The sequence below is a fragment of the Pelodiscus sinensis genome, chromosome 3 (assembly GCF_049634645.1).
Source record: "Pelodiscus sinensis isolate JC-2024 chromosome 3, ASM4963464v1, whole genome shotgun sequence".
In the NCBI taxonomy this organism is placed as follows: Eukaryota; Metazoa; Chordata; order Testudines; family Trionychidae; genus Pelodiscus; species Pelodiscus sinensis.
The window spans coordinates 120,569,912-120,581,112 of record NC_134713.1 but is presented as its reverse complement, the minus strand read 5'-3'; the positions used below and the strand labels follow the sequence as shown (position 1 = coordinate 120,581,112).

Sequence of the window (11,201 nt, the reverse complement as noted above, 5' to 3'; positions counted from 1 at the left end):
TTGACTTGGCTTCTCAGCAGCTGGTAACAGACAATCTGTGGCCTATATCCCAAGTGGTATAGGTACCAGGGTCAGCATATCAAATATCCATTTCCTGTAGCTGTCCATGTAGCCCAAGGTCCAGTGTGCTTCAGCAGTAGCCCTGAAAACTACAAGTTGTGGACTACAAATTGCGGTATGTTGGGAGAACTTCCTGGTTCCTGCCAGGATGTCCCCTCCTCCTTCCCAGCAGGGTCTTAGCACTGACTGAGCTGCAAGCAGAAAGAAGGCTGCTTAACTGTAATCCTGTTCTGTGTCCTTTATAGAATAAAGCCTGTTCCTGGTGGTTTGTCTGAGAGGGTCTGGTCTGAGGTGCACAAACACTGAGGCTACATCTACACTGCGGAACTATTTCAGGATACTTCTGGTGACCCGAAATAGCTATTCCACACCTTTTGAGCAAGCCCATAATTTTAAATATAATGGGCTCACTATTCTGACATCCCTGTAAACCTCGTTCCACGAGGAGTAAGGGATGTTTTGAAATAGTGCTCTGTTTTGAAATTTGTCGCTGTGTAGACAGCACCAAATTTCAAAATAAGCTATTTCAAAATTAACTTGAAATAAACTACACACAATTTGCATAGCTCAAATTGCATAGCTTATTTCGAGCTACAGGTACAGTGTAGATGCACCCTGACACACAACACAGAGCATACAAAGGAGCCTTAGGCCCAGCTTCCCGGAGTTGTGTACAAAGTCACAAGGCTTCCCCTATGTTGAATAGCCTTTTATTGGGCTGGCGAACAGGAGGGGCTACAGCTATAAGGCTGTAACTCTAGTGTACAGGGCACTGTTTTATCCCCAAAAGAGCAACTAAATCAGATACAAATCTACAGATCCTTACCTCCCTGAGCTCTAGTTCTTTTCTCTTTAACCGAGACATAATCTTAATAGAATGTAGTTAGCTAAAAGCTAAGTGTTATTTCCATAAACTCTGTAGCCTCAAGGTGTGACAAATGCTCCCCTGCATGTCTTTTTCTAGATCCATGATGAAAGACTGTGGGGAATCATTCATTACTTTAACTGAGGGCATCCCTAATATGTAAAGTGAGAGGAACTCTGCACTGTGTAGAAATCAGGCAATATCCCTTGAAGAGGACTCTAGTAGTCCTCTTTGTCTTCTATTGCATTAACTTCTGGCACTTGCCAGAGCAGCAGTGTATATACATAGCTGCTCTGTTTAAGTGCTAGTGGTTAGTGCAATAGGAAACAGAGCAGCCTACTAGACCTATACTATATATATATAGCTAGATCATGTATGTTTATATATAGCTAATAAATGTGGTTATTTGGAGCCCAGCTGTATCCAGCTGTTTTCCTCATTTCTTAACCTTGTGTGCAGAGCAGACACAACGAACACCTATATCCAGCATGGTCTTGGGACACAAGCCTGACGCCAAACAAATCTCTTGGTTCTGCATCTATCAGCTCCTGAGTCCACAGAGTTTTCTTTAATTCCTGTGTCCACAACCTTCCCCTCTCTGAGGTCTGATTGGTCCTGCTCTCAGATGGGAAACGTGCGTAGGGCGTGCAAGATGATTTGGACTGATTGGAAACTGTCTCTATGGTTCCCAAAACAACTACTGAGTGTGGCTAATAACTGCTGCACCCTGTTTCTAGATTTTTCTGGGACCCTCTAGCCATGTTGCCCTGCTCTGGATTCAGACAAAAATCCATGTCTCCTCCCCACTGCTTCTCTCCCTGGCCTTGGACTTAAAAACCAAATGTTGCTGTATAAATCCTGAGGATTAAACAGCCCTAAGAGCATGAATGTGCAAGTCACTTTGATGGGACTATTCCCATGCATAAGAAGAATGAATGTTTGCAGGTTTGTGGCCTTACTGTGTTTCAGGGCCTCCAAATCGAATTTGCAGTGTTTTTAAGATGGGGAAAATGTTTAAGTGTCCTAAAAGCTCAGCCTGTGTTCTGAACACCAAACAATGTTCTTACTGGTTTGAGACATCACCTACCTATGGTTCTGCAGGCCAAAGCCTGCTCTCTTTCGAACATCTGGCCAAGAATTACGCTCTGGGTTCCACCTGCGTAATTTCACAGGTGTGCCTGAGCACATAATCTGAGAATGCTGGGGTTGCATATTCTGTTATTGATGCCAGGAAAAGATCCAATTCACACTCTCTTCTGTGTTATATCCAGAGGCCTGACAACCATAAAATGTTACTCTTGATACAAAAAGGAGGTGTGACTCTTGACACACTGTGTTGCCAGCTCTTGCAATTTTATTGTGAGTTTCACAATATTTTCTTAAAGCTCAGCTCCCTCTGTCAAGTGATTACGTGAGACTTTTTTAGCTTACATTTAAAAAAAAATAACCATGTTTCTAGTCCTCCTGGTTGCAGACAAAAGCTGGAAAATGTGCTCCATGCATAGGCACTGACTCCATGGATGCTCAGGAGCTGGAACACCCACGGGCCTGACTCATGCTTGTGGAGAGCTTGGGATGGATAATACCACTGCATACTCAAAGGTAGAAGATCTGTTGAGAAAAAAGGTTCCATTTTCACATTGGTACTTTTCATGGCAGACACACTCTATAAGGCGAATCCTTTATTTTGAGACTGAATACAGACTGTTGATTGCTGTTTCGTTCAAAATGAAGACTGTAGTTCCACAAAGTGGTATTTAGGGAAACAAAATATGGTGCGGTGGTTAAAGCACATATCTACTGGTCGGGGGGAAGGAAGGTCAGTCTGGTTCTGTCACAAGCTTTCTTTGTAGTGTTGGGCAAGTTATTTAACTTTTTGCTGCTCTATCTGTAAATTGGGAATATTAATACTTAACTTGAGCAACAGCCATGTGTGTAACTGCAGTCATGTTTGGAAAGTTCTCTGAGACCTTCAGAGAGTGTCTTTGCAGTGCATGGTAGTATTAAACTAAATAAACGTGTTCACATAAACAATCACATAATTCAGCAGTGTTCCTTTTGATTGTCAGACGTTGTCTCAGGGATACTCAAGATCATGTGCTAAGGACTATGTACTTGTGGTAAGGAGTGTTCCTTTGGGCCACGGAAAGGCAAATCGTGTGAGGAGTAGGGTTACCAGATGGGTTTCAAAAAAATACCAGACACACATGATCTCAGAACGGGAGTGGAGGACTGGCCGATGGGAAGCAGGGCTGGCTGGGGTATATGGGCGGGGAACCGGCTGGCAGGAGGCAGAGGTGGCTGGGGGGGAGCTGGCCAGTGGGAGCGGCACTGGCCGGGAGGGGGGTCGGGATGGGCGGGAATGGCTGCAGGAGATCGGGGGAAGGAACCAGCCAATGGGAAGAAGGGCTGGCCAGGAGGGAGTCAAAGGGAGCAGGGATGGCCAGGGGAGATCGGGGGAAGGAACTGGCCGGCAAGAAGCAGGCCTGGCCGGGAGGGGGTCAGGGAGAGCGGGGCTGGCTGGGGGGAATTGGCCGGCAGGAAGTGGGGCTGGCCCGGGCGCATGCAGATCCCAGGGTGCTGCCCGTCCCGTGCACAGTCCCAGCGGGGCGCGCAAGCAAATGCAGCCCTGGGGATCCCATCCCACCCCGCTCCTGCCCCCCTCCTCTCTACTGTGTAGTTGCGTACTGCCTGGCTGGTAGACATGCAGTGTGAGCACATCTACCAGCCAGGCAGTACACAACTATGTACTGATACTCATGATAATAATAAAACTTGCTTACTTAGAAAATACTAGACATGTATATGTCCAATATTTTCTCAATTTATTTCCCGGACAGAAAGCTCAAATACCGAACTGTCTGGTTCAAAACCTAATTCAGTGACACCTGGCAACCCTACTAGGGAGTGAAAAACTTGTCTGATACCCGTTTACTGTACCTGACCATACAACAAGCAGCAGTTTCCAGTTAGTGGGTGACAGCTGCTAGCCATCAGGAATAATTCTCTGAATCTGAAAATAACATATTCTGTGTTAGTAAAGTCCCTGTTTTGTGTGCTTTGATTTTGAAAATAAGGATGGACTGAGTGTGAGTGAAGAGATAGAAAAATAAAGCATTACATTTGCTATCACCGAATGTTATGCAGCACAATCTAATGGGCTGTAGTCAAGATTTTTTTTCTTCCAGCCTGTAATGCACACATGCAAAATTAGGTACATTGTAGCTGGGATTTTCCATGCATGCATCCAGGATTGGCTGTTGTTTGGTAATATGGTAACTGACAAGATGGTCCTTGGATTTGTTCTTGTATGGAAAGTCCTGTTTTCCTGAGTTTCATTGCTTTCCAGAAGACAATGAAACAATACCTTCAAGATCCACTCCCAGCAATCATTTTTCAAATTACCATACTTGGTGACTATGTTCCATTTTCTGCTGACAGATGATTCTTTAAACAAAAAAAAAATCAAAGTTTTAATAAAGAAACATTAGACACTAAACACACACAAAATAGGGTAACACTCTAATTGCTATGTCTGACCAAAAAAAGTAGTGAAAAATATACTCTTAATTCTTTCCAGTAAAGACATCAAGTCTGATGACTTCTTACCACAGTCTCTTTCAGGAAATCTTTCCTATGGTCATGTGATTGATTCCTTTGCTGTGGGATCAGAGTTATCATCTGACTTTTGTGTTTTGCCTTTTTAACATTTAATCTAAATTATTCTTTTGTGAAATAAAAAAAGAAGCATTTGTTCCTTTTGAGAGAGATCATCTGGTTTGACTTTAAGGTGGGGGTAGCCCTTGGGAGGGGGAAGGGAAGGTATTTTCAGTCTGCCAAAATGGGTTTGAGAAAGCATGTATACCCAAACTATCCCCAGAATTCTGTTTGTGTGATTCAAAACACCTGGTCCAGGGCTCACACCTGGGTAAGGCACATGGAATCTGGCCTGGCCTTGTCCTTTTTTTCCCAACTCTGCAAATTAATTGAGAGTGTTTGCCCTCTGGTGACTGTTTGGGGCACACTGGTGAACAATGAATTGTGAACACAAGGATGTCAATAATGGCTATGATGAAGCATGAGCCTAAACACTGAACATTTTACTAGTATTACAAATAATTATTATTATTTACTTTTATAAAGTATTTAAAAAACTAGGTTGAAAATATATTACCTTGCTCTTTCTGGTGCATGGAATGGGGACAGAGAAGCAGCTCTGGATGCAAATAAAGCAGCTGTGGATGACTATTTCCTCCTACTCACGCATGTGTGGGTTGTACGCCATCTGGTCGCGGGGAGAGAGCTGTCATCATGATCCATCCTGTATTACTGTCTGAGTGCGAGTTGAAGGGGAAATCATATTCTGCCTCATTTGTGCAGTGGTAGTTGGGGCAAGGATCATAGACCAATTCCTTGTCGGGGAAAGGGCCAGGGCTGTGGCACTCCCACTCTTTTGCCAAAAGTGAGTTGTGATGAAGCTGTTTCTAGAATCTGAGCAATAAGACACTCTTCCACACCTAGGAGTGGAGCCCAACCTGAACAAAATTAATGGGAGCTTTATCATGCACATCAGTGGAAATAAGACAGAACAGCTAAGCCCAAGATAGGGGACCTTCCCACCTTCACTCCAGCCTGTGCCTGAGCCTGAAAGTCTACAATAAACAGCTTTGCAGGCCTTCCAGGTGTCTTGTTGCTGTGTAGACATACCCTAATGCCTCAGCATACCCCTGGTGTATGAACAGAGACCACCAGCAACGCTTTTGGTTATTAACAGATTCACCCTCAACCCTGTACTCCACTTGCTATGACACAAGGAGCTCAAATCTCACCAAGAGATGGGCTACCCAAATCCTTACCTTCCCACCCTGCACAGTGGAAGTGTTCTACTTCCATAGTGTTCAGGAGATTCTCCATCTCAGGAAAAGGACAGGTATTGTTCCTTAGAATGTACAGTACATAGGCTGTGCTCAGTCCTCCTCGTACAGAGATTTGGGGGTGTTCTGCTAAATACTTTTAGAGTTCATAAAGATTAGATTTCTCCAAAGGGGAAAACTCCCCAAACTAACTGTGGCACCTTAAATTGCACTTGCATTAGTAAATATACTAACGGGCTTCAGATAGAGTTTTCCAGAAGGTGTTGATGATGGGCGGTGTAACATCTAATGCAAAAATCAGGGGGTAGCCATGTTAGTCTGTATCCACAAAAACAATGAGAAGTCCTGTGGTACTTTGACTTAAACAGATTTATTTGGGCATAAGCTTTTGTGCACAAAGACTCACTACATCAAAGGCAGGCATAAATATACTACCATGTGAAAAGAAGGGAGTTGTCAAATGGAGGACCAGTGCTAATGAACACAATTCAGTCAGGGTGGATATAGCCCATGTGTGTGTTTTTGTGCAAGCATCCCTTCTTATAGCGGTTACTACTGCTATTGCAGTACCAAAGAGGAGTGTGTCTGTTCTGTCTGAGATTCACAGCAACTCTATGTAGATTGCAATGATTTTAGTTGCAAAATATGTTATTTGCTGGTCCTTTCATGAAGAGGAACCTGATAGCTCAAAGTAGCCAAAGTTATCAAACTACTGGGCCTGATTCTGCACTGTCTTACATTGGTTTAATTCTGGAATTGCTCCTTTGAGGTGTATGGCATTACAGTGGTATGAGATCTGAATTGGGCCCACTGGTTGCAAGAAGGCCTTTCCATTTCACTGTGTTCTTTAACGCCACAAAAAAAGTTTATCTCCTTCCCTAGTTCAAAAAAAAATGCACCTGGCACTTTTAAACGTACTAACCAGCCAAAACAAGGCAGCAATTCCTCTTCATAAGACAACAAAGGAAACTTGCAGAATCCATTTACCTATTCAGGAGGGTAGAGCTGTGATAGCTTATCCCTGCATTTTGTTCATGACAGCACACACAAACTTGCAGCTCTATTATTGACACGCTGAGCCTGATTGTTCCTCACTCACATGACACCCTTAGCTTCCACATTTCATGATTTTGGTTGATTGTGAGTGAGAGTAGAATCCAGCTGAATGGCCCCATGAAAAACTATTCGGATGTGTCTACGCTTCAGCTGGGAAAGGTGTCGCCTGATCCGGGTTGTTGTGGCTGTGTTAGTCCCAGGAAATTAGAGAGACAGCGTGACCAATGAAAGTTGCCCAACAAAAGATATTACCTCTCTCTTTTTGTCTCTTCCAATGTGGCTAGACACACACAGACTAGCTCTACATGATCTAGCATGCTAAAATAGCTGGGAGGATGTTGTGGCATGAGCAATAGCCTGAGGTTACTAATGTAGCTTTGGATCAGGCAGGCTTGGAGTCGGTCAGATGAGTCCAGAGCCACCAATGAAGGAGACAAAGAGGCAGCTGCCCTAGGGCCCGGCAGTTTAAGAGGGCCCAAGGCTCAAGGCTGCCACCACCACCACCACTGCAGCAGCAGCGGCTGGAGCCCTGGGCTCTTTAAATTGGTACTTTAGCCCCGTGCAGCATGGTTGAAGGAGTGCTCAGGTCTGACTTCGAGAGGCGCAGTGCAGTCAGGTCAGCAATGAGGGCTGGTTGCCTCTAGACCTGCCCCTCCTGCCCAAGACCACACCCCTTCCAGGGGTCCTGGAGCTAGGTCCCCCACATTGGCCAGGGTCCAGTGAAGTCTGTCGCCAACTCTGTCCGAGTCATCCTCCCAGCTGCAAGCTCAACACTGTTGGATTTAGCTCGCTAGCTCAAGCACTTTGTGTGAGGAACTTCCCATTGTCCACAGCAAGTGTCAAAGAAGGAGCAGCTGCAGGATTGTGCTTATAATATGCATACTGTGTAGTCCCTCAAAAAATTAGGAAGAGGATCCTTTTTGTCTGTAAAAGCTTCCCTGGGAAGTCCATTTTCAAAATGCAATGAGATTGTGGGGGAAGAGAGCTGCTGGTTCCTATACCTTTAGTTTCCACAGAAAACCCAACCAATTATGCTATGTTATACCAGCCAATGAACATGTTATTTTTCATGCCATTAGGCCACAAGTACTCTTTTGTCAGTTCATTAGTCTCTCACCAACTCTAACATCCCAGGCCACCCAAAACCTCTGTTTCCCAGGTTGTCACAATTCTCTTCAGAACCATGCCTAGGATTGGAGCCGAGTTACATTTGCTAGAAAGCTGTCTAGAGCCACCAAGTCTACATGTAATTTTGAAATGAAGAAAATAATGTCTGTGACAGACTTGAGCTAAAAATAGGATTATAATAAACTAGGTTTGTTGCTGTTGGTTCATATATGCATCAGTATTATTGTTTTTATATTAAGTACTATTTGAGAAATCAACACTGTTTGGATTGAATAATATGCACACACACATACATGATTGGCCCAAGTTTTCACAAGCAACAAGAGGTTTCAGTTTTGGGGGTGGCTGGTTTGAAACTCCTTAACTCATTCTGACTTTTAGAAAGTGCTGAGCATCAGTCCTCTGAGAAGCAGGCTCTTTTATGGAATCTCATGCTGTGCACTGAAAACCACTAGTCAATTCTGACAATCTTGGCCTGTGTCTACATCTATATCTAGATTTTAAAGGGCTTTGGAATTTTCTGACCAAGTGTCTTTTGGCAGAAAATGCAGTTTTCTGAAAATTTCAGTCTCACTGAATAGTTTTGATTTTTCCTGATGGAAAAATCTACTATGTATTTGAGAGAGTTTATGTGTTGGTCACCCATCTCTCTGAGTCTGTTCAAGAACTCCTAACTGATAAAAGGACCACAATATTGCCTTTTATCATAACTTAAAGCAAGGTAAAGATTGGGTTGTACCAGGACAATGGGATGTGGTCCTTAGTTGGGATTGGTCCTGCCTAGAGCAGGAGGGTAGACTTGATGACCTTCTGAGGTCTTTTCCAGCTCTGTGGTTCTATGATTCTATGTGCCTGAAATGTGATTGTTTCTCATAAAATGAAAGGAAGGGGACTGAAAAACTGCGAAGCAGCAAATCAACCCTGGAGATAACTGGGAGCTACAAAAGGAGTTATTAGCAACCAGAATGGGAGACTCGATTTGAAAATGAAAGGGAAAGGGGTAACAGAAACTTGCCTCAATGCCCCGTCCCATTCCTAATGGATTCTTCTGGGGTGGGGACTCTCAAATCCATCCTCTCCATGTAGTCAGCTCTATGGGGACCATAGTAATGCAAAGGAAAGAGCAAGCGAGTGAAAGACCAGGATCTAAAGAACTCTAGTGGTAGGAAAGTCCTCTGCATGCATTTTCCATCCCTTTTCTGAACCTCCATGATTTCCAGTTATGGAGTGGCTAAGCAAATACACTGCACCCTGAATGTGCTGACCTGGTCACACCTTAGGGGGAAGGTAAGAGTCCGCCACAATCTGTAAAATTCAGCCATTACATTTTATCAATTCTTATGTATGTTGAACAGTGCATGTTAACATTTGTAATATGACCCCATGCTGACCTTAAATTTCTCTGGATCCCCAGATTCTGGACATGGAAATACTGAGAATTCATTTCTAATATTAATTCTCTCATTAATTTCCTCCTCTGTATATTTTGCAGCTGTAATTTCCAGGTCATTTATGACTTGTTCAAGCCAGTTAGTACCTGAAACAAGATAGAAAGTGGTTGAAAGACTTCTGAAGTGAAAATTGTCACAAGAGTTGGTTGTGCTTAGTTGCAAATACCCATGGGAAATTATTTCTAAACAACTTATTTTGAAATAATAACTCCCGAAATAACTGTTTTGAAATAGTATGTCCACTCTACAGGGAAGCCTTGAAATTAGTCTAAGGTGGGCTCCCTTAATGTGGACGCACTACCTCGACTTAGAGCCTCAGGAAGCACTGGGGAGTAATTACTTTGAATGACTCTGGGGAGTAGTTATTTTGAAATAGCAGCAGAGGCGTGTCCACACTACGACTATTTTGAAATGGAAAGCAGGAGTTATTTCAAAATAACTAGCCCCTTATTTCAAAATAAAGGGCTTGGGAGTGTGGACGCTCCACTTTTTTTTTTTTTAAATGGATTTATTTCAAAATAACTCCCTATGTATACCAGGGCTATGTATGGTATCAATTACTATTCAAGAGAAAACATTAATGTTCAAGTATAGTAGCTAACTAAACTGATATCTTATTTTGATGCAGGAATTTTTCTATTGTTTAGGGCACAAGTTATGAGTGACCCATTGGGACAAATAATCTGTCAAGAAACAGGAACAGACCTGTTTGTGGAACACATACTCTTTTGCAACTAACAATATATAGTTATAAATCTCTAAATTAAAAACCATGTTCTTAAGGTGAGTTCAAGTCATAGATATATGTAGGACACACAGTTATAGGCACCACCATCATCAATGACTATGCTCCTACTTGCCAATTCATGGTAAACTATTAGTATTAGCTTGACCAAAAGCAATATATAATAACAGTGGCATCTAAAAGGGAAAAAAATCAGTTTTGGGGAAACAGAAACACTCGTGATCACAGTTATGTGAAATCTTGAAAATCTCATTTCTGTGAGTCAAAATATGTTATTCTCATATTTCAGCTGGGTAAATGTGGAATCATTCATTTGGCTTGAGTTGAGTGTCTGCAAATTTACAGCAGTACAACGGAGAGCAAAATAGGATCCAATCTTTCCACCCGAGATTTGTTTCCTGCAAAGTACAAGTTCACATTCTAAACGGCTAAACACTAGACATAGAACTACTGAATATGCACTAAAGGCTGCCTAAACTTTCATACCTATAACAGCTCGTATTTAATTTTTGTAACAAGCTAGCAATAGTCACCATTTTTAGGGTGTCCTGCCAAGATCATATTGTCACTCCCGGCTTCAAAAGAATCAAGAACTTTCAAAGTTTCAGGATTGCAAAAAGCAGCAGGGCACTGGCAAGTCTTCAGGGGCTGCCTTTTCACTATCAACCAGTGCCTTGTACAGATATTCAACTGCTGACTTCCTGCGCTTATCCATGTTTGTACAATTCTCATTTCAGAGAGACTGGGACACAGGCTGCCTTCTAGCAAAACAATTGTGGTCATGTTGCAATATGTTCCCTCAGGCTTGAAGGCTTTTGTTACTGATTAATTTGGAGTGTTTGAGATTGAAAGGAAATGTGTCCATCTGTACTGAGCTTTCTAAATGTCTGTAACTATAAGCATCTCAGAGGAAAACACATTGCACTTTGTGTTCAGCAGTTCCCATGTGAATCAAGAGAAATTTGCAGATATTCAACAATTTTGAAAATCAGGCCATATATTTAAATAGCTGCAGTATGGGT

The 11,201-nt window shown here is 42.8% G+C and overlaps 1 long non-coding RNA gene across 7 annotated transcripts; it reads right to left on the bottom strand.

Annotated features, from left to right (window-relative positions):
• Positions 1-2,254: 2,254 nt before the first annotated feature.
• Positions 2,255-10,951, bottom strand: LOC112545596 (uncharacterized). Of its 7 annotated transcripts, none has more exons than XR_012902772.1 (6): positions 10,713-10,951; positions 9,375-9,520; positions 5,100-5,210; positions 4,293-4,372; positions 3,866-3,938; positions 2,255-2,536 (listed from the first exon to the last, which is right to left on the bottom strand). It is a non-coding gene; the product is annotated as an uncharacterized LOC112545596 (long non-coding RNA). The 7 variants fall into 7 exon arrangements; XR_012902775.1 differs by having other exon boundaries at positions 4,331-4,372; XR_012902770.1 differs by having other exon boundaries at positions 3,866-4,372.
• Positions 10,952-11,201: the final 250 nt, after the last annotated feature.